This window comes from Gorilla gorilla, chromosome 18 (assembly GCF_029281585.2).
Source record: "Gorilla gorilla gorilla isolate KB3781 chromosome 18, NHGRI_mGorGor1-v2.1_pri, whole genome shotgun sequence".
In the NCBI taxonomy this organism is placed as follows: domain Eukaryota; kingdom Metazoa; phylum Chordata; class Mammalia; order Primates; family Hominidae; genus Gorilla; species Gorilla gorilla.
The window spans coordinates 63379395-63399672 of record NC_073242.2 but is presented as its reverse complement, the minus strand read 5'-3'; positions in this window follow the sequence as shown (position 1 = coordinate 63399672).

The following is a 20278-nucleotide window of genomic DNA, read 5'->3' as shown; positions in this document are numbered from 1 at the left end:
GAATCAACCCGTGTAGAATGTAATGGATTGGAATGGAATGGAATGGAATGGAATGGAATGAAATGGAATGGAATGGAATGGAATGGAATGGAATGGAATGGAATTTAATGGAATAGAATGGAATGGAATGGAATTCAATGGAACAGAATGGAAAGGAATGGAATGGAATGGAATGGAATGGAATGGAATGGAATCGAATGGAATCGAATGCAATCGAATGGAATCGAATGGAATGGAATGGAATAGAATGGAATCAACCCGAGTAGAACGGAATGGAATGGAATGGAACGGAATGGAACGAACCCGAATAGAACGGAACTGAACGGAATGGAACGGAACGGAACGGAACGGAGTGAAATGGAATGGAATGGAATCGAATGGAACCGAATGGAATGGAATGGAATGGAATGGAATGGAATGGAATGGAATGGAATGGAATGGAATGGAACCAACTAGAGTAGAATGGAATGGATTGGAAAGGAATGGAATGGAATGGAATGGAATGGAATGGAATGGAATGGAATGGAATGGAACGGAATCAACCCGAGTGGAGTGGAGTGGAGTGGAGTGGAGTGGAGTGGAATGGAGTGGAATGGAATGGAATGGAATAGAATGAAAACAACCCGAGTAGAACGGAATGGAACGGAATGGAACGGAATGGAACGGAACGGAACGGAACGGAACGGAATTCAATGGAATGGAACGGAATGGAATGGAATTCAATGGAATGGAACGGAATTCAATGGAATGGAATGGAATGGAATGGAACGGAACGGAAAGGAACGCAACGGAACGGAACGGAATGGAATGGAATTCAGTGGAATGGAATGGAAAGGAATGGAATTCAATGGAATGGAATTCAATGGAATGGAATGGAATGGAATGGAATGGAATGGAATGGAACGGAATTCAATGGAATGGAATGGAATGGAATGGAATCGAATGGAATGGAATGGAATGGAATGGAATAGAATGGAATCAACCCGAGTAGAATGGAATGGAATGGAATGGAATGGAATGGAATGGAATGGAATGGAATGGAATGGAATTCAAATGGAATGGAATGGAATGGAATGGAATAGAATGGAATGCAATGGAATGGAATGGAAACGAATCGAATTTAATCGAATGGAATCGAATGGAATGGAATGGAATAGAATGGGATCAACCCGAGTAGAACGGAATGGAATGGAATGGAATGGAATGGAATGGAATGGAATGGAACAGAACGCAATGGAACGGAACGGAACAGAACGGAATGGAAAGGCATGATCAACCCGAGAAGAACGGAATGGAATGGTATGGAATGGAATGGAATGCAATGGAATGGAATGGAATGGAACGAACACGAGTAGAACGGAAAAGAATGGAACGGAACGGAACAGAACGGAACGGAACGGAATGGAGTGAAATGCAATGGAATGGAATCGAATGGATTCGAATGGAATGGAATGGAATTGAATGGAATGGAATGGAATGGAATGGAATCGAATGGAATCGAATGGAATCGAATGGAATGGAATGGAATAGAATGGAATCAACCCGAGTAGAACGGAATGGAATGGAATGGAATGGAATGGAAAGGAATGGAATGGAATTCAATGGAATGGAATGGAATGGAATGGAATGGAATTCAGTGGAATCGAATGGAATGGAATGGAATGGAATGGAATGGAATGGAATGGAATGGAATCAACCCGAGTAGAATGGAATGGAATGGAATGGAATGGAATGGAATGGAATGGAATGGAATGGAACCGAATGGAATGGAATTTAATGGAATGGAATGGAATGGAATGGAATGGAATGGAATTCAATGGAATAGAATGGAATGGAATGGAATGGAATGGAATGGAACGGAACGGAACGCAACGCAACGGAACGGAACGGAACGGAACGGAACTGAACGGAATGGAATGGAATGGAATCAACCCGAGTAGAACGGAATGGAATGGAATGGAATGGAATGGAACGGAACGGAACGGAACGGAACGGAACGGAACGGAATGGAATGAAATGGAATGGAATGGAATCGAATTGAATCGAATGGAATAGAATGGAATGGAATGGAATGGAATAGAAAGGAATCGAATCGAATCGAATGGAATCGAATGGAATCGAATGGAATGGAATGGAATGGAATGGAATGGAATGGAATGGAATGGAATGGAATCAACCCGTGTAGAATGTAATGGATTGGAATGGAATGGAATGGAATGGAATGGAATGGAATGGAATGGAATGGAATGGAATGGAATGGAATGGAATGGAATTCAATGGAATAGAATGGAATGGAATGGAATTCAATGGAACAGAATGGAATGGAATGGAATGGAATGGAATGGAATGGAATGGAATCGAATGGAATCGAATGGAATCGAATGGATTCGAATGGAATGGAATGGAATAGAATGGAATCAACCCGAGTAGAACGGAATGGAATGGAATGGAACGGAATGGAACGAACCCGAATAGAACGGAACTGAACGGAATGGAACGGAACGGAACGGAACGGAGTGAAATGGAATGGAATGGAATCGAATGGAACCGAATGGAATGGAATGGAATGGAATGGAATGGAATGGAATGGAATGGAATGGAACCAACTCGAGTAGAATGGAATGGATTGGAAAGGAATGGAATGGAATGGAATGGAATGGAATGGAATGGAATGGAACGGAATCAACCCGAGTGGAGTGAAGTGGAGTGGAGTGGAGTGGAGTGGAGTGGAATGGAGTGGAATGGAATGGAATGGAATAGAATGGAATCAACCCGAGTAGAACGGAATGGAATGGAATGGAATGGAATGGAACGGAATGGAACAGAACGGAATGGAACGGAACGGAACGGAACGGAATGGAATTTAACGAACCCGAGTAGAACGGAATGGAATGGAATGGAATGGAATGGAATGGAATGGAATGGAATGGAATTCAATGGAATGGAATGGAATGGAATGGAATGGAATGGAATTCAGTGGAATCGAATGGAATGGAATGGAATGGAATGGAATGGAATGGAATGGAATGGAATGGAATCAACCCGAGTAGAACGGAATGGAATGGAATGGAATGGAATGGAATGGAATGGAATGGAATGGAATGGAACCGAATGGAATGGAACGGAATGGAATGGAATGGAATGGAATGGAATGGAATGGAATGGAATGGAATAGAATGGAATGGAATGGAATTCAATGGAATAGAATGGAATGGAATGGAATGGAATGGAATGGAACGGAACGGAACGCAACGCAACGCAGCGGAACGGAACGGAACGGAACGGAACTGAACGTAATGGAATGGAATGGAATCAACCCGAGTAGAACGGAATGGAATGGAATGGAATGGAATGGAACGGAACGGAACGGAACGGAACGGAACGGAATGGAATGAAATGGAATGGAATGGAATCGAATTGAATCGAATGGAATAGAATGGAATGGAATGGAATAGAAAAGAATCGAATCGAATCGAATGGAATCGAATGGAATCGAATGGAATGGAATGGAATGGAATGGAATGGAATGGAATGGAATGGAATGGAATGGAATGGAATCAACCCGTGTAGAATGTAATGGATTGGAATGGAATGGAATGGAATGCAATGGAATGGAATGGAATGGAATGGAATGGAATGGAATGGAATGGAATGGAATTCAATGGAATAGAATGGAATGGAATGGAATTCAATGGAACAGAATGGAATGGAATGGAATGGAATGGAATTCAAATGGAATGGAATGGAATGGAATGGAATAGAATGGAATGCAATGGAATGGAATGGAAACGAATCGAATTTAATCGAATGGAATCGAATGGAATGGAATGGAATAGAATGGGATCAACCCGAGTAGAACGGAATGGAATGGAATGGAATGGAATGGAATGGAATGGAATGGAACAGAACGCAATGGAACGGAACGGAACAGAACGGAATGGAAAGGAATGATCAACCCGAGAAGAACGGAATGGAATGGTATGGAATGGAATGGAATGCAATGGAATGGAATGGAATGGAACGAACACGAGTAGAACGGAAAAGAATGGAACGGAACGGAACAGAACGGAACGGAACGGAATGGAGTGAAATGCAATGGAATGGAATCGAATGGATTCGAATGGAATGGAATGGAATTGAATGGAATGGAATGGAATGGAATGGAATCGAATGGAATCGAATGGAATCGAATGGAATGGAATGGAATAGAATGGAATCAACCCGAGTAGAACGGAATGGAATGGAATGGAATGGAATGGAATGGAATGGAATGGAATGGAATGGAATTCAATGGAATGGAATGGAATGGAATGGAATGGAATTCAGTGGAATCGAATGGAATGGAATGGAATGGAATGGAATGGAATGGAATGGAATGGAATGGAATGGAATCAACCCGAGTAGAACGGAATGGAATGGAATGGAATGGAATGGAATGGAATGGAATGGAACCGAATGGAATGGAATTTAATGGAATGGAATGGAATGGAATGGAATGGAATGGAATTCAATGGAATAGAATGGAATGGAATGGAATGGAATGGAATGGAATGGAACGGAACGGAACGCAACGCAACGCAACGGAACGGAACGGAACGGAACGGAACTGAACGGAATGGAATGGAATGGAATCAACCCGAGTAGAACGGAATGGAATGGAATGGAATGGAATGGAACGGAACGGAACGGAACGGAACGGAACGGAACGGAATGGAATGAAATGGAATGGAATGGAATCGAATTGAATCGAATGGAATAGAATGGAATGGAATGGAATGGAATAGAAAGGAATCGAATCGAATCGAATGGAATCAAATGGAATCGAATGGAATGGAATGGAATGGAATGGAATGGAATGGAATGGAATGGAATGGAATGGAATCAACCCGTGTAGAATGTAATGGATTGGAATGGAATGGAATGGAATGGAATGGAATGGAATGGAATGGAATGGAATTCAATGGAATAGAATGGAATGGAATGGAATTCAATGGAACAGAATGGAATGGAATGGAATGGAATGGAATGGAATGGAATGGAATCGAATGGAATCGAATGGAATCGAATGGAATGGAATGGAATAGAATGGAATCAACCCGAGTAGAACGGAATGGAATGGAATGGAACGGAATGGAACGAACCCGAATAGAACGGAACTGAACGGAATGGAACGGAACGGAACGGAACGGAGTGAAATGGAATGGAATGGAATCGAATGGAACCGAATGGAATGGAATGGAATGGAATGGAATGGAATGGAATGGAATGGAATGGAATGGAATGGAATGGAACCAACTCGAGTAGAATGGAATGGATTGGAAAGGAATGGAATGGAATGGAATGGAATGGAATGGAATGGAATGGAACGGAATCAACCGTAGTGGAGTGGAGTGGAGTGGAGTGGAGTGGAGTGGAGTGGAATGGAGTGGAATGGAATGGAATGGAATAGAATGGAATCAACCCGAGTAGAACGGAATGGAATGGAATGGAATGGAATGGAACGGAATGGAACAGAACGGAATGGAACGGAACGGAACGGAACGGAATGGAATTTAACGAACCCGAGTAGAACGGAATGCAATGGAATGGAATGGAATGGAATGGAATTCAATGGAATGGAATGGAACGGAATGGAATGGAATGGAATGGAATGGAATTCAGTGGAATCGAATGGAATGGAATGGAATGGAATGGAATGGAATGGAATGGAATGGAATGGAATCAACCCGAGTAGAACGGAATGGAATGGAATGGAATGGAATGGAATGGAATGGAATGGAATGGAACCGAATGGAATGGAACGGAATGGAATGGAATGGAATGGAATGGAATGGAATGGAATGGAATGGAATGGAATGGAATGGAATGGAATTCAATGGAATAGAATGGAATGGAATGGAATGGAATGGAATGGAATGGAACGGAACGGAACGCAACGCAACGCAACGGAACGGAACGGAACGGAACGGAACTGAACGTAATGGAATGGAATGGAATCAACCCGAGTAGAACGGAATGGAATGGAATGGAATGGAATGGAATGGAACGGAACGGAACGGAACGGAACGGAACGGAATGGAATGAAATGGAATGGAATGGAATCGAATTGAATCGAATGGAATAGAATGGAATGGAATGGAATGGAATAGAAAGGAATCGAATCGAATCGAATGGAATCGAATGGAATCGAATGGAATGGAATGGAATGGAATGGAATGGAATGGAATGGAATCAACCCGTGTAGAATGTAATGGATTGGAATGGAATGGAATGGAATGGAATGGAATGAAATGGAATGGAATGGAATGGAATGGAATGGAATGGAATGGAATTTAATGGAATAGAATGGAATGGAATGGAATTCAATGGAACAGAATGGAAAGGAATGGAATGGAATGGAATGGAATGGAATGGAATGGAATCGAATGGAATCGAATGGAATCGAATGGAATCGAATGGAATGGAATGGAATAGAATGGAATCAACCCGAGTAGAACGGAATGGAATGGAATGGAACGGAATGGAACGAACCCGAATAGAACGGAACTGAACGGAATGGAACGGAACGGAACGGAACGGAGTGAAATGGAATGGAATGGAATCGAATGGAACCGAATGGAATGGAATGGAATGGAATGGAATGGAATGGAATGGAATGGAATGGAATGGAACCAACTAGAGTAGAATGGAATGGATTGGAAAGGAATGGAATGGAATGGAATGGAATGGAATGGAATGGAATGGAATGGAATGGAACGGAATCAACCCGAGTGGAGTGGAGTGGAGTGGAGTGGAGTGGAGTGGAATGGAGTGGAATGGAATGGAATGGAATAGAATGAAAACAACCCGAGTAGAACGGAATGGAACGGAATGGAACGGAATGGAACGGAACGGAACGGAACGGAACGGAATTCAATGGAATGGAACGGAATGGAATGGAATTCAATGGAATGGAACGGAATTCAATGGAATGGAATGGAATGGAATGGAACGGAACGGAAAGGAACGCAACGGAACGGAACGGAATGGAATGGAATTCAGTGGAATGGAATGGAAAGGAATGGAATTCAATGGAATGGAATTCAATGGAATGGAATGGAATGGAATGGAATGGAATGGAATGGAACGGAATTCAATGGAATGGAATGGAATGGAATGGAATCGAATGGAATGGAATGGAATGGAATGGAATAGAATGGAATCAACCCGAGTAGAATGGAATGGAATGGAATGGAATGGAATGGAATGGAATGGAATGGAATGGAATGGAATTCAAATGGAATGGAATGGAATGGAATGGAATAGAATGGAATGCAATGGAATGGAATGGAAACGAATCGAATTTAATCGAATGGAATCGAATGGAATGGAATGGAATAGAATGGGATCAACCCGAGTAGAACGGAATGGAATGGAATGGAATGGAATGGAATGGAATGGAATGGAACAGAACGCAATGGAACGGAACGGAACAGAACGGAATGGAAAGGCATGATCAACCCGAGAAGAACGGAATGGAATGGTATGGAATGGAATGGAATGCAATGGAATGGAATGGAATGGAACGAACACGAGTAGAACGGAAAAGAATGGAACGGAACGGAACAGAACGGAACGGAACGGAATGGAGTGAAATGCAATGGAATGGAATCGAATGGATTCGAATGGAATGGAATGGAATTGAATGGAATGGAATGGAATGGAATGGAATCGAATGGAATCGAATGGAATCGAATGGAATGGAATGGAATAGAATGGAATCAACCCGAGTAGAACGGAATGGAATGGAATGGAATGGAATGGAAAGGAATGGAATGGAATTCAATGGAATGGAATGGAATGGAATGGAATGGAATTCAGTGGAATCGAATGGAATGGAATGGAATGGAATGGAATGGAATGGAATGGAATGGAATCAACCCGAGTAGAATGGAATGGAATGGAATGGAATGGAATGGAATGGAATGGAATGGAATGGAACCGAATGGAATGGAATTTAATGGAATGGAATGGAATGGAATGGAATGGAATGGAATTCAATGGAATAGAATGGAATGGAATGGAATGGAATGGAATGGAACGGAACGGAACGCAACGCAACGGAACGGAACGGAACGGAACGGAACTGAACGGAATGGAATGGAATGGAATCAACCCGAGTAGAACGGAATGGAATGGAATGGAATGGAATGGAACGGAACGGAACGGAACGGAACGGAACGGAACGGAATGGAATGAAATGGAATGGAATGGAATCGAATTGAATCGAATGGAATAGAATGGAATGGAATGGAATGGAATAGAAAGGAATCGAATCGAATCGAATGGAATCGAATGGAATCGAATGGAATGGAATGGAATGGAATGGAATGGAATGGAATGGAATGGAATCAACCCGTGTAGAATGTAATGGATTGGAATGGAATGGAATGGAATGGAATGGAATGGAATGGAATGGAATGGAATGGAATGGAATGGAATGGAATGGAATTCAATGGAATAGAATGGAATGGAATGGAATTCAATGGAACAGAATGGAATGGAATGGAATGGAATGGAATGGAATGGAATGGAATCGAATGGAATCGAATGGAATCGAATGGATTCGAATGGAATGGAATGGAATAGAATGGAATCAACCCGAGTAGAACGGAATGGAATGGAATGGAACGGAATGGAACGAACCCGAATAGAACGGAACTGAACGGAATGGAACGGAACGGAACGGAACGGAGTGAAATGGAATGGAATGGAATCGAATGGAACCGAATGGAATGGAATGGAATGGAATGGAATGGAATGGAATGGAATGGAATGGAACCAACTCGAGTAGAATGGAATGGATTGGAAAGGAATGGAATGGAATGGAATGGAATGGAATGGAATGGAATGGAACGGAATCAACCCGAGTGGAGTGAAGTGGAGTGGAGTGGAGTGGAGTGGAGTGGAATGGAGTGGAATGGAATGGAATGGAATAGAATGGAATCAACCCGAGTAGAACGGAATGGAATGGAATGGAATGGAATGGAACGGAATGGAACAGAACGGAATGGAACGGAACGGAACGGAACGGAATGGAATTTAACGAACCCGAGTAGAACGGAATGGAATGGAATGGAATGGAATGGAATGGAATGGAATGGAATGGAATGGAATTCAATGGAATGGAATGGAATGGAATGGAATGGAATGGAATTCAGTGGAATCGAATGGAATGGAATGGAATGGAATGGAATGGAATGGAATGGAATGGAATGGAATCAACCCGAGTAGAACGGAATGGAATGGAATGGAATGGAATGGAATGGAATGGAATGGAACCGAATGGAATGGAACGGAATGGAATGGAATGGAATGGAATGGAATGGAATGGAATGGAATGGAATAGAATGGAATGGAATGGAATTCAATGGAATAGAATGGAATGGAATGGAATGGAATGGAATGGAACGGAACGGAACGCAACGCAACGCAGCGGAACGGAACGGAACGGAACGGAACTGAACGTAATGGAATGGAATGGAATCAACCCGAGTAGAACGGAATGGAATGGAATGGAATGGAATGGAACGGAACGGAACGGAACGGAACGGAACGGAATGGAATGAAATGGAATGGAATGGAATCGAATTGAATCGAATGGAATAGAATGGAATGGAATGGAATAGAAAAGAATCGAATCGAATCGAATGGAATCGAATGGAATCGAATGGAATGGAATGGAATGGAATGGAATGGAATGGAATGGAATGGAATGGAATGGAATGGAATCAACCCGTGTAGAATGTAATGGATTGGAATGGAATGGAATGGAATGCAATGGAATGGAATGGAATGGAATGGAATGGAATGGAATGGAATGGAATGGAATTCAATGGAATAGAATGGAATGGAATGGAATTCAATGGAACAGAATGGAATGTAATGGAATGGAATGGAATGGAATGGAATGGAATCGAATGGAATCAAATGGAATCGAATGGAATCGAATGGAATGGAATGGAATAGAATGGAATCAACCCGAGTAGAACGGAATGGAATGGAATGGAACGGAATGGAACGAACCCGAATAGAACGGAACTGAACGGAATGGAACGGAACGGAACGGAACGGAGTGAAATGGAATGGAATGGAATCGAATGGAACCGAATGGAATGGAATGGAATGGAATGGAATGGAATGGAATGGAACCAACTAGAGTAGAATGGAATGGATTGGAAAGGAATGGAATGGAATGGAATGGAATGGAATGGAATGGAATGGAACGGAATCAACCCGAGTGGAGTGGAGTGGAGTGGAGTGGAGTGGAGTGGAGTGGAATGGAGTGGAATGGAATGGAATGGAATAGAATGGAATCAACCCGAGTAGAACGGAATGGAAAGGAATGGAATGGAATGGAACGGAATGGAACAGAACGGAATGGAACGGAACGGAACGGAACGGAATGGAATTTAACGAACCGAGTAGAACGGAATGGAATGGAATGGAATGGAATGGAATGGAATGGAATGGAATCGAATGGAATGGAATGGAATGGAATCGAATGGAATGGAATGGAATGCAATGGAATGGAATCAACCCGAGTAGAACGGAATGGAATGGAATGGAATGGAATGGAATGGAATGGAACAGAACGCAATGGAACGGAACGGAACAGAACGGAATGGAAAGGAATGATCAACCCGAGAAGAACGGAATGGAATGGAATGGAATGGAATTCAATGGAATAGAATGGAATGGAATGGAATGGAATGGAATGGAATGGAATGGAATGGAATGGAATCGAATGGAATCGAATGGAATCGATTGGAATGGAATGGAATGGAATGGAATGGAATAGAATGGAATGGAATCGAATCAACCCGAGTAGATCGGAATGGAATGGAATGGAATGGAATGGAACGGAATGGAAGGAATGGAATGGAATTCAATGGAATAGAATGGAATGGAATGGAATGGAATGGAATGGAATCGAATGGACTTGAATGGAATCGAATGGAATGTAATGGAATAGAATGGAATCAACCCGAGTAGAACGGAATGGAATGGAATGGAATGGAATGGAATGGAACGGAATGGAATGGAACGGAATGGAACGGAACGGAACGGAATGGAACGCAATGCAACGGAACGGAACGGAATGGAACGGAACTGAAAGGAATGGAATGGAATGAAATCAACCCGAGCAGAACGGAATGGAATGGAGTGGAACGGAATGGAATTCAATGGAATAGAATGGAATGGAATGGAATGGAATGGAATGGAATGGAATGGAATCGAATGGAATCGAATGGAATCGAATGGAATGGATTGGAATAGAATGGAATCAACCCGAGTAGAACGGAATGGAATGGAATGGAACGGAATGGAACGAACCCGAATAGAACGGAACTGAACGGAATGGAACGGAACGGAACGGAACGGAACGGAGTGAAATGGAATGGAATGGAATCGAATGGAACCGAATGGAATGGAATGGAATGGAATGGAATGGAATGGAATGGAACGGAAAGGAACGGAACGCAACGGAATGGAATGGAATGATAAACCCGAGTAGAACGGAATGGAATGGAATGGAATGGAATGGAATGGAATGGAACGAACCCGAGTAGAACGGAACAGAACGGAACGGAACGGAACGGAACGGAACGGAACGGAATGGAGTGAAATGGAATGGAATGGAATCGAATGGAATGGAATGGAATGGAATGGAATGGAATCGAATGGAATGGAATGGAATGGAATGGAATGGAATGGAATGGAATGGAATGGAATGGAATGGAATGGAATGGAATCAACCCGAGTAGAACGTAATGGAATGGAATGGAATGGAATGGAATGGAATGGAATGGAATGGAATGGAATGGAATGGAATGGAATTCAGTGGAATAGAGTGGAATGGAATGGAATGGAATGGAATGGAATGGAATGGAATGGAATGGAAAGGAATGGAATGGAATTGAATGGAATGGAATCAACCCGAGTAGAACGGAATGGAATGGAATGGAATGGAATGGAATGGAATCAACCCGAGTAGAACGGAATGCAATGGAATGGAATGGAATGGAATGGAATGGAACGGAACGGACCCGAGTAGAACGGAACAGAACGGAACGGAACGGAACGGAACGGAATGGAGTGAAATGGAATGGAATGGAATGGAATGGAATCGAAAGGAATGGAATGGAATGGAATGGAATGGAATCGAATCGAATCGAATCGAATGGAATCGAATTTAATGGAATGGAATGGAATGGAATGGAATGGAATGGAATGGAATTCAATGGAATGGAACGGAATTCAATGGAATGGAATGGAATGGAATGGAACGGAACGGAACGGAACGGAACAGAACGGAACGGAACGGAACGGAATGGAATGGAATGAACCCGAGTAGAACGGAATGGAATGGAATGGAATGGAATCGAATGGAATGGAATGGAATAGAATGGAATCAACCCGAGTAGAACGGAATGGAACGGAATGGAATGGAATGGAACGGAACGAAACGGAACGGAATTCAATGGAATGGAACGGAATGGAATGGAATTCAATGGAATGGAACGGAATTCAATGGAATGGAATGGAATGGAATGGAACGGAACGGAACGGAACGGAACGGAACGGAACGGAACGGAATGGAATGGAATTCAATGGAATGGAATGGAATGGAATGGAATGGAATGGAATGGAATGGAATTGAATGGAATGGAACGGAATTCAATGGAATGGAATGGAATGGAATGGAATTCAATGGAGTGGAATGCAATCGAATGGAATCGAATGGAATCGAATGGAATCGATTGGAATCGAATGGAATCGAATGGAATGGAATGGAATAGAATGGAATCAACACGAGTGGAATGGAACGGAACGGAACGGAACGGAACGGAACAGAACGGAACGGAATGGAATAGAATGGAATCAACCCGAGTAGAACGGAATGGAATGGAATGGAATTGAATGGAACAGAATTCAATGGAATGGAATGGAATGGAATGGAATTCAATGGAATGGAATGGAATGGAATGGAATGGAATTCAATGGAATGGAATGGAATGGAATGGAATGGAATGGAATCGAATGGAATCGAATGGAATCGAATGGAATGGAATGGAATAGAATGGAATCAATCCGAGTAGAACGGAACGGAACGGAACGGAACGGAACGGAAAGGAATGGAATGGAATGGAACGGAATTCAATGCAATGGATCGGAATTCAATGGAATGGAACGGAATGGAACGGAACATAATAGAACTTAATGGAATGGAATGGAATGGAATGGAATGGAATGGAACGGAATGGAATGGAACGGAATGGAATGGAATGGAATTCAATGGAATGGAGTGGAATGGAATGGAATGGAATGGAATGGAATGGAATGGAATGGAATCGAATTGAATCGAATGGAATCGAATGGAATAGAATGGAATAGAATGGAATGGAATGGAATAGAATGGAATCAACCCGAGTAGAACGGAACGGAACGGAACGGAACGGAACGGAAAGGAATGGAATGGAATGGAACGGAATTCAATGCAATGGAACGGAATTCAATGGAATGGAACGGAATGGAACGGAATGGAACGGAACGGAATGGAAAGGAATGGAATGGAATGGAATGGAATGGAACGGAATGGAACGGAACGGAATGGAACGGAACGGAACGGAATGGAACGCAATGCAACGGAACGGAACGGAATGGAACGGAACTGAAAGGAATGGAATGGAATGAAATCAACCCGAGCAGAACGGAATGGAATGGAGTGGAACGGAATGGAATTCAATGGAATAGAATGGAATGGAATGGAATGGAATGGAATGGAATGGAATGGAATGGAATCGAATGGAATCGAATGGAATCGAATGGAATGGATTGGAATAGAATGGAATCAACCCGAGTAGAACGGAATGGAATGGAATGGAACGGAATGGAACGAACCCGAATAGAACGGAACTGAACGGAATGGAACGGAACGGAACGGAACGGAACGGAGTGAAATGGAATGGAATGGAATCGAATGGAACCGAATGGAATGGAATGGAATGGAATGGAATGGAATGGAATGGAACGGAAAGGAACGGAACGCAACGGAATGGAATGGAATGATAAACCCGAGTAGAACGGAATGGAATGGAATGGAATGGAATGGAATGGAATGGAACGAACCCGAGTAGAACGGAACAGAACGGAACGGAACGGAACGGAACGGAACGGAACGGAATGGAGTGAAATGGAATGGAATGGAATCGAATGGAATGGAATGGAATGGAATGGAATGGAATCGAATCGAATGGAATGGAATGGAATGGAATGGAATGGAATGGAATGGAATGGAATGGAATGGAATGGAATGGAATGGAATCAACCCGAGTAGAACGTAATGGAATGGAATGGAATGGAATGGAATGGAATGGAATGGAATGGAATGGAATGGAATGGAATGGAATTCAGTGGAATAGAGTGGAATGGAATGGAATGGAATGGAATGGAATGGAATGGAATGGAATGGAAAGGAATGGAATGGAATTGAATGGAATGGAATCAACCCGAGTAGAACGGAATGGAATGGAATGGAATGGAATGGAATGGAATCAACCCGAGTAGAACGGAATGCAATGGAATGGAATGGAATGGAATGGAATGGAACGGAACGGACCCGAGTAGAACGGAACAGAACGGAACGGAACGGAACGCAACGGAATGGAGTGAAATGGAATGGAATGGAATGGAATGGAATCGAATGGAATGGAATGGAATGGAATGGAATGGAATAGAATCGAATCGAATCGAATGGAATCGAATTTAATGGAATGGAATGGAATGGAATGGAATGGAATGGAATGGAATTCAATGGAATGGAACGGAATTCAATGGAATGGAATGGAATGGAATGGAACGGAACGGAACGGAACGGAACAGAACGGAACGGAACGGAACGGAATGGAATGGAATGAACCCGAGTAGAACGGAATGGAATGGAATGGAATGGAATCGAATGGAATGGAATGGAATAGAATGGAATCAACCCGAGTAGAACGGAATGGAACGGAATGGAATGGAATGGAACGGAACGAAACGGAACGGAATTCAATGGAATGGAACGGAATGGAATGGAATTCAATGGAATGGAACGGAATTCAATGGAATGGAATGGAATGGAATGGAACGGAATGGAACGGAACGGAACGGAACGGAACGGAACGGAATGGAATGGAATTCAATGGAATGGAATGGAATGGAATGGAATGGAATGGAATGGAATGGAATTGAATGGAATGGAACGGAATTCAATGGAATGGAATGGAATGGAATGGAATTCAATGGAGTGGAATGCAATCGAATGGAATCGAATGGAATCGAATGGAATCGATTGGAATCGAATGGAATGGAATGGAATGGAATGGAATAGAATGGAATCAACACGAGTGGAATGGAACGGAACGGAACGGAACGGAACGGAACAGAACGGAACGGAATGGAATAGAATGGAATCAACCCGAGTAGAACGGAATGGAATGGAATGGAATTGAATGGAACAGAATTCAATGGAATGGAATGGAATGGAATGGAATTCAATGGAATGGAATGGAATGGAATGGAATGGAATTCAATGGAATGGAATGGAATGGAATGGAATGGAATGGAATCGAATGGAATCGAATGGAATCGAATGGAATGGAATGGAATAGAATGGAATCAATCCGAGTAGAACGGAACGGAACGGAACGGAACGGAACGGAAAGGAATGGAATGGAATGGAACGGAATTCAATGCAATGGATCGGAATTCAATGGAATGGAACGGAATGGAACGGAACATAATAGAACTTAATGGAATGGAATGGAATGGAATGGAATGGAATGGAACGGAATGGAATGGAACGGAATGGAATGGAATGGAATTCAATGGAATGGAGTGGAATGGAATGGAATGGAATGGAATGGAATGGAATGGAATCGAATTGAATCGAATGGAATCGAATGGAATAGAATGGAATAGAATGGAATGGAATGGAATAGAATGGAATCAACCCGAGTAGAACGGAACGGAACGGAACGGAACGGAACGGAAAGGAATGGAATGGAATGGAACGGAATTCAATGCAATGGAACGGAATTCAATGGAATGGAACGGAATGGAACGGAATGGAACGGAACGGAATGGAAAGGAATGGAATGGAATGGAATGGAATGGAACGGAATGGAATGGAACGGAATGGAATGGAATGGAATGGAATGGAATTCAATGGAATGGAATGGAATTCAATGGAATGGAATTCTATGGAATTCAATGGAATGGAATGGAATGGAATGGAATGGAATGGAATTCAATGGAATGGAATGGAATCGAATGGAATGGAATGGAATGGAATTCCATGGAATTCCATGGAATGGAATGGAATGGAATGGAATGGAATTCAATGGAATAGAATGGAATGGAATGAAATCAACACAAGTAGAAAGGAATGGAACGTAACGGAATGGAATGGAATGAACCCGAGTAGAACGGAATGGAATGGAATGGAATGGAATGGAAAGGAATGGAATCGAGTGGAATGGAATGGAATAGAATGGAATCAACCCGAGTAGAACGGAATGGAACGGAATGGAACGGAATGGAACGGAACGGAACGGAACGGAAAGGAACGGAATTCAATGGAATGGAAAGGAATGGAATGGAATTCAATGGAATGGAACGGAATTCAATGGAATGGAATGGAATGGAATGGAACGGAACGGAACGGAACGGAACGGAACGGAATGGAATGGAATTCAATGGAATGGATTGGAATGGAATGGAATTCAATCTAATGGAATTCAATGGAATGGAATGGAATGGAATGGAATGGAATGGAACGGAATTCAATGGAATGGAATGGAATGGAATGGAATTCTATGGAATGGAATGGAATTCAATGGAATGGAATGGAATGGAATGGAATGGAATGGAATCGAATGGAATCGAATGGAATCGAATGGAATGGAATGGAATAGAATGGAATCAACCCGAGTAGAATGGAATGGAATGGAATGGAATGGAATGGAATGGAATGGAATGGAATGGAATGGAATTCAAATGGAATGGAATGGAATGGAATGGAATGGAATGGAATGGAATGGAACGGAATTCATTGGAATGGAATGGAATGGAATGGAATTCAATGGAATGGAATGGAATGGAATGGAATCGAATGGAATCGAATGGAATCGAATGGAATCGAATGGAATCGAATGGAATGGAATGGAATAGAATGGAATCAACCCGAGTGGAATGGAACGGAACGGAACGGAACGGAACGGAACGGAATGGAATAGAATGGAATCAACCCGAGTAGAACGGAATGGAATGGAATGGAATGGAATGGAACAGAATTCAATGGAATGGAATGGAATGGAATTCAATGGAATGGAATGGAATGGAATGGAATGGAATGGAATGGAATGGAATGGAGTTCCATGGAATGGAATGGAATGGAATGGAATGGAATGGAATGGAAAGGAATGGAATCGAATGGATTCGAATGGAATCGAATGGAATCGAATGGAATGGAATGGAATAGAATGGAATCAATCCGAGTAGAACGGAACGGAACGGAACGGAACGGAAAGGAATGGAATGGAATGGAACGGAATTCCATGCAATGGATCGGAATTCAATGGAATGGAACGGAATGGAACGGAATGGAATGGAATGGAACGGAATGGAATTTAATGGAATTCAATGGAATGGAATGGAATGGAATGGAATGGAATGGAATGGAATCGAATTGAATCGAATGGAATAGAATGGAATCGAATGGAATGGAATGGAATAGAATGAAATCAACCCGAGTAGAACGGAACTGAACGCAACGGAACTGAACGGAAAGGAATGGAATGGAATGGAATTGAATGGAATGGAACGGAATTCAATGGAATGGAATGGAATGGAATGGAATTCAATGGAATGGAATGGAATCGAATGGAATCGAATGGAATCGAATGGATTCGAATGGAATCGACTGGAATCGAATGGAATGGAATGGAATAGAATGGAATCAACCCGAGTAGAACGGAAAGGAACGGAATGGAACGGAATGGAACGGAACGGAACGGAACGGAACGGAACAGAATTCAATGGAATGGAACGGAATGGAATGGAATTCAATGGAATGGAACGGAATTCAATGGAATGGAATGGAATGGAATGGAATGGAATGGAATGGAACGGAACGGAACGGAACGGAACGGAACGGAATGGAATGGAATTCAATGGAATGGATTGGAATGGAATGGAATTCAATCTAATGGAATTCAATGGAATGGAATGGAATGGAATGGAATGGAATGGAATGGAACGGAATTCAATGGAATGGAATGGAATGGAATGGAATTCTATGGAATGGAATGGAATTCAATGGAATGGAATGGAATGGAATGGAATGGAATGGAATCGAATGGAATCGAATGGAATGGAATGGAATGGAATGGAATAGAATGGAATCAACCCGAGTAGAATGGAATGGAATGGAATGGAATGGAATGGAATGGAATGGAATGGAATGGAATGGAATTCAAATGGAATGGAATGGAATGGAATGGAATGGAATGGAATGGAATGGAATGGAACGGAATTCATTGGAATGGAATGGAAAGGAATGGAATTCAATGGAATGGAATGGAATGGAATGGAATCGAATGGAATCGAATGGAATCGAATGGAATCGAATGGAATCGAATGGAATGGAATGGAATAGAATGGAATCAACCCGAGTGGAATGGAACGGAACGGAACGGAACGGAACGGAACGGAATGGAATAGAATGGAATCAACCCGAGTAGAACGGAATGGAATGGAATGGAATGGAATGGAACAGAATTCAATGGAATGGAATGGAATGGAATGGAATTCAATGGAATGGAATGGAATGGAATGGAATGGAATGGAATGGAATGGAATGGAGTTCCATGGAATGGAATGGAATGGAATGGAATGGAATGGAATGGAAAGGAATGGAATCGAATGGAATCGAATGGAATCGAATGGAATCGAATGGAATGGAATGGAATAGAATGGAATCAATCCGAGTAGAACGGAACGGAACGGAACGGAACGGAAAGGAATGGAATGGAATGGAACGGAATTCCATGCAATGGATCGGAGTTCAATGGAATGGAACGGAATGGAACGGAATGGAATGGAATGGAACGGAATGGAATTTAATGGAATTCAATGGAATGGAATGGAATGGAATGGAATGGAATGGAATGGAATCGAATTGAATCGAATGGAATAGAATGGAATCGAATGGAATGGAATGGAATAGAATGAAATCAACCCGAGTAGAACGGAACTGAACGGAACGGAACTGAACGGAAAGGAATGGAATGGAATGGAATTGAATGGAATGGAACGGAATTCAATGGAATGGAATGGAATGGAATGGAATTCAATGGAATGGAATGGAATCGAATGGAATCGAATGGAATCGAATGGATTCGAATGGAATCGACTGGAATCGAATGGAATGGAATGGAATAGAATGGAATCAACCCGAGTAGAACGGAAAGGAACGGAATGGAACGGAATGGAACGGAACGGAACGGAACGGAACGGAACAGAATTCAATGGAATGGAACGGAATGGAATGGAATTCAATGGAATGGAACGGAATTCAATGGAATGGAATGGAATGGAATGGAACGGAACGGAACGGAACGGAACGAAACGGAACGGAACGGAACGGAACGGAACGGAATGGAATGGAATTCAATGGAATGGAATGGAATGGAATGGAATTCAATGGAATGGAATTCAATGGAATGGAATGGAATGGAATGGAATGGAATGGAACGGAATTCAATGGAATGGAATGGAATGGAATGGAATTCAAATGGAATGGAATGGAATGGAATGCAATGGAATGGAATGGAACGGAATTCAATGGAATGGAATGGAATGGAATGGAATTCTATGGAATGGAATGGAATCGAATGGAATCAAATGGAATCGAATGGAATCGAATGGAATCGAATGGAATGGAATGGAATGGAATGGAATAGAATGGAATCAACCCGAGTGGAATGGAACGGAACGGAACGGAACTGAACGGAACGGAACGGAACGGAATGGAATAGAATGGAATCAACCCGAGTAGAACGGAATGGAATGGAATGGAATTGAATGGAACAGAATTCAATGGAATGGAATGGAATGGAATGGAATTCAATGGAATGGAATGGAATGGAATGGAATGGAATGGAATGGAATGGAGTTCAATGGAATGGAATGG